Source organism: Gossypium hirsutum, chromosome A02, assembly GCF_007990345.1.
Source record: "Gossypium hirsutum isolate 1008001.06 chromosome A02, Gossypium_hirsutum_v2.1, whole genome shotgun sequence".
NCBI lineage: Eukaryota > Viridiplantae > Streptophyta > Magnoliopsida > Malvales > Malvaceae > Gossypium > Gossypium hirsutum.
In genome coordinates, this window is record NC_053425.1 from 46,061,804 (window position 1) to 46,070,706 (window position 8,903).

Consider the following 8,903-nt stretch of genomic DNA (forward strand, 5'->3'; position numbering starts at 1 on the left):
TTAGATTAGAATCATTCGACACACAAATTTGACCTTGAAAACACAAAACCCTATCTTTATTCAACCCAAAATCAGAAGTATTGCCACTCTCTAACTAATAAAACAGCTAGCGAAAATTGCTCTCAAATTAGCCATCGCTCTACAACTGAGAGTATCAGCCATCACATTGGCCTTACTAGAATGATACTCTATCGTGTTGTCATAATCTTTGAGTAGCTCAATCGAGCGACGCTGCCTAAGGTTCAACTCCTTCTAAGTAAGGAGGTATTTGAGGCCCTTGTGGTCAGTGTAGATGACACACCTCTTACCATACAACTAATGCCTCGAGATCTTTTACGCAAAAACCACAACAGCCAACTCAAGATCATGTATCGGATAATTTCCTTCGTGTGTCTTAAGTTTACGGGACGCATAAGCCACAACCTTACCATCTTTCATCATTACACATCCCAAACTAACCTACGACGCATCACTGTATACCACAAACTCTTTACTAGATTCAAGCTGTATCAAAATAGAAGCCTATGTCAAAACAGACTTGAGCTTTCTGAAGCTCAATTGTTGCGCAACAAACCAAACAAAAAGAACACCCTTGTGCAGAAGCTTAGTCAAAGGAGTTGCAATCAGAGAAACCCCTTGACAAACCACTGATAATTTCCCGCAAGACCCAGAAAACTACAGATCTCATATACGTTCTTAGAATGTTTCCAATCAAGCACAGCCTCAATCTTTCTCGGATCAACTCAAATCCCCTCAACAGAAACCATGTGACCCAGAAAAGTTACCTTGTGTAACCATAACTCACACTTGCTCAACTTCGCGCAGAGTTGTTTCTCTCAAAGTATCTGAAGCACTACTCTATGATGCTCATTATGCTCATCCTCGGTCTTAGAGTAAACCAAAATATCATCGATAAAGACCAAGATGAACTGATTCAGATACAGCTGGAACACTCGATTCATCAAATCCAAAAATACTGCCGGAGCATTCGTCAAACCAAAAGACATAACTAGGAACTCATAGTGCCCATAATAAGTCTTAAACATCGTCTTATGAACATCCACCTCCTTAACTCTAAGCTGAGGATACCTAGATCAGAGATCTATCTTCGAGAACACTGAAGCCCTTCGGAATTGATCAAACAAATAGTCAATCCTCGAAAGTGGATATTTATTCTTTACAGTCAATTTATTCAACTGCCGATAATCAATATACATATTCATGGTCCCATCTTTCTTCTTTACAAATAGCACCGATGCCCCCCCACGGAGACACACTAGGGTGGATAAAACGACGATCTAAAAGTGCTTGAAGTTGAGCCTTGAGCTCTATAAGCTCCTTCGGTACCATATGGTAAGGAGCGATGGACAACGGAGCTGTACCCGGTAGAAGCTCAATGCCGAACTTAACTTCTCGATTTAGAGGTAAACCCGAGAACTTTTTAAGAAAGATATCTAGAAAATATCTCACTATTTTGATACCCCCGATAGAAGAGTCCTCAGAGACAGAAACACTAACGTAAGCCAAATACGCCTCACACCCTTTTTGAACTAATTTCTCAGTCACAAGAGTGGAGATCACATTTGACTGATAATCTTGACGCTCACCGATCACAACCACCCCCTTATCATCCTCAGTCTTTAGAACGACCCTTTTAGTCGTGTAATCCAAACTAACTCTGTGCTCATCCAACCAGTCTATACCTAGAATTAAGTCTAACTCTCCAAACAGAAACTCTATTAGATTTGCCAGAAATATGATCCCTTACACTTCTAATGGAAGATTCTTATAAACTTTATTAACCCGAACAGACTGCTTCAATAGACTTAGTATAGTAATCTCACTAGAAGTGCTCTCAACAGAAATCCCTAGGTTTTCAGAAACAGTAATAGCTACATAAGAGTATGTAGTACCTATGCCTATCGGAGTTGTATATGGTACATCAAAAATAAAAACGTATCAGTCATAACATCAGAGCATCTCTATCCTTTCTGCGTCGAGTAGCATAAACCAGCTCAGGCTGCCTCACTTCAATCTAACTAGCACCTCTACCCGATGCTCTCTGCCCTCGGCCTATACCAATACCACCTCTAGCCAATCCATGGCCCCTAGGTGGCTGCTGAACTGCCCTCTGAGGCTCTACAGAACTCGATCTTGAAGCTTCCATCTGATCAGCCAGTTGTGGACACTCTTTAATACGATACTCTAAGGATCTACACCTCAAACAAGCCCCTAACCGCCTCTCACACTCGACCGAGTGGCACCTACTACAATCCCCACAAGGCTGAATCCCAATAGGCGTAACAGGAACCCCCACTCTAATAGGCCCATCACGTCTGGCATGTTTCTTAGGCCTTTGAACTGAACTAGAGGGTTCTGAATCCCTCTTACACTTGCCTATTTCTCGATCCCTATTCTGGCGCTTCACATGCTTAACTTCCTTGGTGATCTTCGCCTTACCCACAAGAATAGAAAACTCGCACTCCCTCTATGAAGCAATCAGAACCCTTAAACTTTCTCTCACACCGTCCTCAAAATAAACGCATTTCTCATACTCAGACGCCACCATGCCTCGAGCGTAGTGGCTCAACCTCAGAAACTCGGCCTCATACTTAGCACAAATCTATCACCTTACATGAGATTCATGAACTCATGCCTACGAGCATCTACATAGCTTGTGTAACATCCTCAAATAGGGCCTAGTCGGAATAGTGGTTTCGGACCACAAATCTGACATCAAAATATTTATTTTATGGTTTTTATGAGGCCTATAATATGATTATATGCATGTTTTAAAGTTTTATGAAGAAATTCTTTGAGTAAGGTGTCCAATTGGAAATTAGGGACTAAATTGAATAAATTGCAAAACTTGAATTCTAGAAGCAATTTGTATGAAATTGCTTTGGATTATAAATTAGAAGGTCTTTGAGAGTAATTTGCCCAATTTCTAAATTTTTGGACAAAAATGGGCTTGCATGGATGAAATTTTAAAAAAAGAGCATGAGGGCATTTTGGTCATTTGGCTTTTTAATGAAATAAAATAGGAAAAATCAAGCCAAAATAAGCCATCTTCTTCCCCATAGCTGTCAAAATTCTCTTGTCACCATAGCTAGGGTTTTCAAACATATTAAGCTCAATAGTAAATGCTCTCAAGCCCCGTTTTTAATGTTCTTTGTATTTTTGGAATCTCGGTAGCTTATTCTCTTCATTTCTACCCATATTTCATGCTAGGGTTCATGTTTAAAAATTTACCCGTGCATGATTTGCTTGTATTTTGATGGATTATGGAGGAATATGAAAGTTGAATGTGTGTTAAACATCATTTCTTAGGTGATTTTCATGAAAAACCCTTGTAGGGACCATTTTGCAAAAGTTGAATGAGTGGTAGAAATGAGAAAATAATGGGAAATGTGGGCTGCCATAAGAGAGAAAACTGTTCGGCTAGGCTTGGGTAAGATAGAAAGTCCATGTGTTTCATTATACGAGCCTAGGGACTAAATCGAAAAAATGTCAAAGGTTAGGGGCAAAACGGTCATTTGGATCGGGGGTGAGAATTAGACTTGTAATGTATAATGTGGGGTATTAATGATATAATTTTGTTGTTATAGACCCCGAGGAACAAATTCCGGAGGTCGATCGAGGTAAACGCAAGGTTTCAGAATAACCGAAACACTGTTCCGAAACAAATACCAGGTAAGTTCGAATAACACAAGTAAACTTGTAGTATGCATAATTATATGATTTATAAACGTATGTTGACTACACATCTTGATAGTATGAATATTCATGAAATACATTCTTAATAAAGAATTGTGGTTAAAAGTCTCGGTTGAGGTTGAAAAAGGGAATTCGATGGTAACCCGTAATTACATGTGATTTGAGATCCTGCATGTGTTGCAGTAAGGATTTAGCCCAGATGAGTAATCCATTAATCTCAATTATATTAAAGATCTAGCCCAGACAGGTGTTCCTTGGAATGATCAAGCCTCCCGAAGAATATGTGTGCATTATGGATTTATCCCGGACGGGTAATCCAATTAGGGTCTGAATTTAGCCTGGACTGGTAATTTAGATCCGGCTCATTAGGAGTGTTTTTCGTAATAAGGGATTTAGCCTGGACTGGTAATCACGACATCACCTTATGAGTTCATAAAATGGGGGATTTAGCCTAGACTGGTAATCCCACCATAATAAGTGAGGTTCGCGAGAGTGCATATATGGAATAATCATTCGTATGAATTGACGGTTAATTGGTATTCCATCGAGATTTCCTAGAGACTCAATGAGATTAACATGAGATGTTTGTGTAAATGAGATGTTGAATGATGAGCTCATCTAGTTAAATTATATGATGCTTAATTATGTTACTAACTTATTGATTGAGTACATGTAATAGGGAACCAGTTCATAATTGTTGGTTTCCTTATTTATCATGGATGCATGTTAAATGTTTGGTAAGTCTACTTTCCTTTTATTTGAGCTTACTAAGCATGTAAATGCTTACCCCCTTACTTTTCCCTATTTTTCAGAGCTCAAGGACCCATAAAGATTGGAAGACTGTAGGAGAGTCAGCACACTATCAACAAGCCCAGCTTTGGTATATAGACATCTCTATTTTGTTCAATGGCATGTATAGGGTTTTGAGTATTTTGTCATATGTGTCATTTGCTTTACCAAATGAAGGAATGTAAAAATATGTTTATTTCTTTGTATACGGCCATGGAAATTGGCATAATTGAAGTAGGCTATAACCTATGAATCTATGCATGATTTTATTTACATGTGATGGGTTGTTATCAATTGGCAATGAGTCGCATGAATGAGCCAATTTCGGATGAATTAAAGTGACATGGGAACCCATAAACACTAAATGGGAAATAACCTTTCATTTATGAAACCAATGATATAAGGTTTCCATACAATAAGATTTATCAAAAATGCGTAGTCATGTTTGGTTTCAAAAATTGATAACCATTAAGTATAGATGGTAGAAAGGGTGACCAAAGGCTTCGAAAATAGTCTATTAGAGTCCACATGGTTAGACACACGGGCATGTGTCTAGGCCGTGTGTGACACATTATTCCTTCCCATAGGTTTGGGCTATGGCCGTGTGTCCCCTGCATTTAAAATTCTAAATCAATAGTGCACATGGGTAGGCCGCACGGGCGTGTGTACTTGTCGTGTCTAAAAGACAGTGTTGTCCACGAGCAGGCAGCACGGGAGTGTGCTATGGCCGTGTTGATAAGTCAATGTTGCCCACGACCGATGGGCATGGGCGTGTCCCAAGTCACACGGGCGTGTGTGACCACACGACCCATCTATACGGGCATGTGACACTTTAAGATAAGAAAAATTTTCTAAGGAGCCCAAGGTTTTTCGAATGTGCACGAATTAGTCCCGCACTACCTCTAAGTATGTTATAGGCCTCGAAAGCCTATGTAAGGGACGAGATATTCATGGTTAAAAGGTTTTAAAATTTTAGCAAAAATTTTCGATCCAATTATTGTGTTACAAGTGTAAAGTCCCGGTAATGCCTCGAACCCTATCCCAGCATCGGATACGAGTGAGAGGTGATAAACGAAAAATTATACATATCTATACCCCAAATACTTAGCATATTTATGGATGTTTATTACTAGATTTGTGGATTTTGGTGCTCTTAATCCGATTATTTCATGCTTTGTACTCATGAGAGCACCAAGAGTCGAAAGGAGCCAAAAACGAGCTAAAAAGGGACAAAACGGACCAAATCAAGAAGATGACACGGCCTAAGCCTTGCCACATGGGCATCTCACACGTCCGTGGCCTTCGGGGGTGTCGACCAAGGTTTTCACGATTCACACGGCCTGGCCATTGAGCCTACACGGTCGTGTGCAATTCAACGGATCGAACATGGCCTAGTAATCACGTCACACGGTCGTGGCACACAGGCGTGTCCCTTTTTCAAAGAGTTGTATTTTACACGGAAAAGGATACTTAGGGAGGAAGACAGCCAATCCAAAGCCTATATAAACACCTTAAGTGTGACCTAGAAGGAGGCCGCGCTTTCCAGAACTTTTCTGGAATACAGAACCACGCGTCAGGAATTACTTGAAGAAAGCCAGACGATCCATCTCAAAAGCCGGAGCTACTCCAAGACTGAAGATCTCTCTCAGAATTCCTTCAGGAGTTTTAGAGTTTTCTTTCTGTTTTGTTATTTTCATACTTTTGAGATGTACTCTTATTTTATTATGAACTAAACCCCTTAGATACCTAAGGGGGATAAAACCTATGATGGATCTTGTTATTATTATTTGAACTATATGATAAATACTTGATTTGTTCTTAATTATGTGTTCTTAATGCTTGAGTTAATATTCCAGGTATTACTTCATGATTTGATGTGCTTATGCAGAGGAGAAATAGACCCTGCCTAAGAGTAGATTTGGCATAATTAAGCGGAGTTGATCGAATGCCTAGAAATAGGGTTACGAGATTTTGTCAAATTACGGTGAAACCTAATAAGAGGATCCATAGATCGAGTTAATGCAACCCTAGAGTGTTAATTAGAGAAAAGTCTTGGTTATTCAATCTAGGGATTAGATGTTATTAGTTTTGAATAGGGATAATAACTTAACTTAGGGATCTCTACGGAACAAGTCAAGTGAATAAATCTTCCAGTTCAGAGTCAGATAACAAGTGAAATCTAGGTGGATTCGTCCTTGGTTGTCGTCTTTATCAATTGCTTTCTCTTCAAGTCTTTTTCCAAATTTTCTTTTTGCTTTAATTAAATGAGTTAATTAGTTTAAATAATTAGTTTAATAAACAAACCCTTTTATTCTTAGGCTAGATAATAAAAAGATAGTTATTACTAGTACTTTTGGTTCTCTTGGGTACGATATCCCGGTCTTGCCATTATTATACTATTGTTCGATAGCTGCGCTTGCTTTTTCGTCGTGATAATAGTTAGTCTAGGTTTGATCTTCATTATAAATATTTATTTCTTGTTACAAATCACGCGATCAAGTTTTTGGCGCCGTTGCCGGGGAACTGAAATATTAGGAACACTAAATTTTCATTACTTTAGCCATTTATTTTTCTTGCAATTTTATTTTATTTTATTATTTATTAATTTACTTTTTTTTCTCTCTCTTGACAGGTTTTTATAGTTTATGACTAGAAGAAACCCGTCAGGACCATTACTCTTTGACGAAGAAATCGATCATACAATTCGCAGAAATCAAAGAGAAATAAAGCGTAGTTTATGCTACACGGAGAACGAGCGAGAAGACGATACTCAAACCCCAACTGACGAGATGGCTAAAAACCCAGGCGAGTAGCTGCCTCCTGCAATTGCAGCTAATCAAAATCCTGCTCCACGTACTATGTATGACTATGCTAAATCTTCTTTAACAAGAACTGAGTCTAGTATAGTTAGACCTGCTATTGTTGCGAATAATTTAGAACTAAAACCTAACAGAATTCAGATAATACAGCAGTTTGTTCAGTTTGATGGTTTGCAGGATGAGGATCCCAACACGCATTTGGCAAATTTTCTTGAATTTTACGATACATTCAAAATCAATGGCATTTCTGATGATGCCATTCGTCTTCAATTATTTCCCTTTTCACTGAGAAATAAAGATAAATAGTGGTTGAACTCGTTACCACGAGGGTCTATCACTACTTTGGAACAAATGACCGAGAAGTTTTTACTAAAATATTTTTCACCGGCTAAAATGGCTAAATTGCGTAATGATATCTCTTCTTTTGTACAGATGGATTTAGAAACACTTTACAATGCATAGGAGAGATACAATGACTTACTGAGAAGGTGCCCTCACCATGGGTTACCGCTTTGGCTGCAAGTTCAAATGTTCTACAATGGTGTGAATCCCTCGACTAGAAAAATGATTGACACAGCTACTGGCGGAACCATTAACAATAAAACATCGGAATATGCCTATGAATTCATAGAGGAGATGTCACTAAACAACTATCAGTGGCAAGTTATGAGGACAAAGCCAACGAAAATAGCCGGTATCTATAACATCGATTCAGTCACCATGCTCTCTAATCAGGTAGATCTTTTCAATAAAAAGATTGACGGTTTACTTGGTTCTACACAGGTACATCCAGTAATAAGGTGTGACTCAAGCGGAGGTGTACATACAGAATACCAATCCTTCAATCCCACAACTGAAGAGGAACAAGTCAACTATATGAGTAACAATAACTTTAGATCTCAAAATAACCTATACAGTAATACTTATAATGCAGGTTGGAGGAACCACCAAATTTTTCCTGGGGAGGTCAAGGAAATAAAAAGCCACAAAATCCTCAAGGTTTTCAATAGCCACGTTATCAATAGGAGAAAAAACCAAACCTTGAAGAGATGTTTTCTAAATTCATCTTGGTGTCAGAAACCCGTTTCCAAAATACCGAGACAACACTTAAAAATCAACAAGCATCGATCCAAGGACTTGAAACTCAGATAGGCCAGCTACCTAAGCTAATCTCCGAACGACCACAAGGTAGCTTACCAAGTAATACTGAACCTAATTCGAGGGAACACCTCAATGCAATTAGCACTCAAGATACGGAAGGATTCATTACACCTGAGCCAGAAATACAGCAAGACAACGCGATGAACAAAAGACGAGAAGGGGTAAACAATAATGAACCCAAACATGAAAGTACAACTCATGAACCTCGTGTGCCATATCCTAAAATGATTACGAAAGACAGAACAGAAGAGCAATTCGGTAAGTTTGTCAAACTTTTAAAGAAATTACATATTAACTTATCCTTTATTGAAGTTCTTTTGTAGATACCCAACTCAGCAAAATTCTTAAAGGAACTTCTGAGCAATAAAAGGAAATTAGACGCTACATCACATGTGGAACTCAATGCAGTCTGCTCAG

At 38.7% G+C, this 8,903-nt stretch overlaps 1 non-coding gene across 1 annotated transcript; it reads right to left on the reverse strand.

Moving 5' to 3' along the window:
• Positions 1-7,724: 7,724 nt before the first annotated feature.
• Positions 7,725-7,831, reverse strand: LOC121217536 (small nucleolar RNA R71). Its single transcript, XR_005913638.1, has one exon. It is a non-coding gene; the product is annotated as a small nucleolar RNA R71 (small nucleolar RNA).
• Between the last annotated feature and the right edge of the window lie 1,072 nt (positions 7,832-8,903).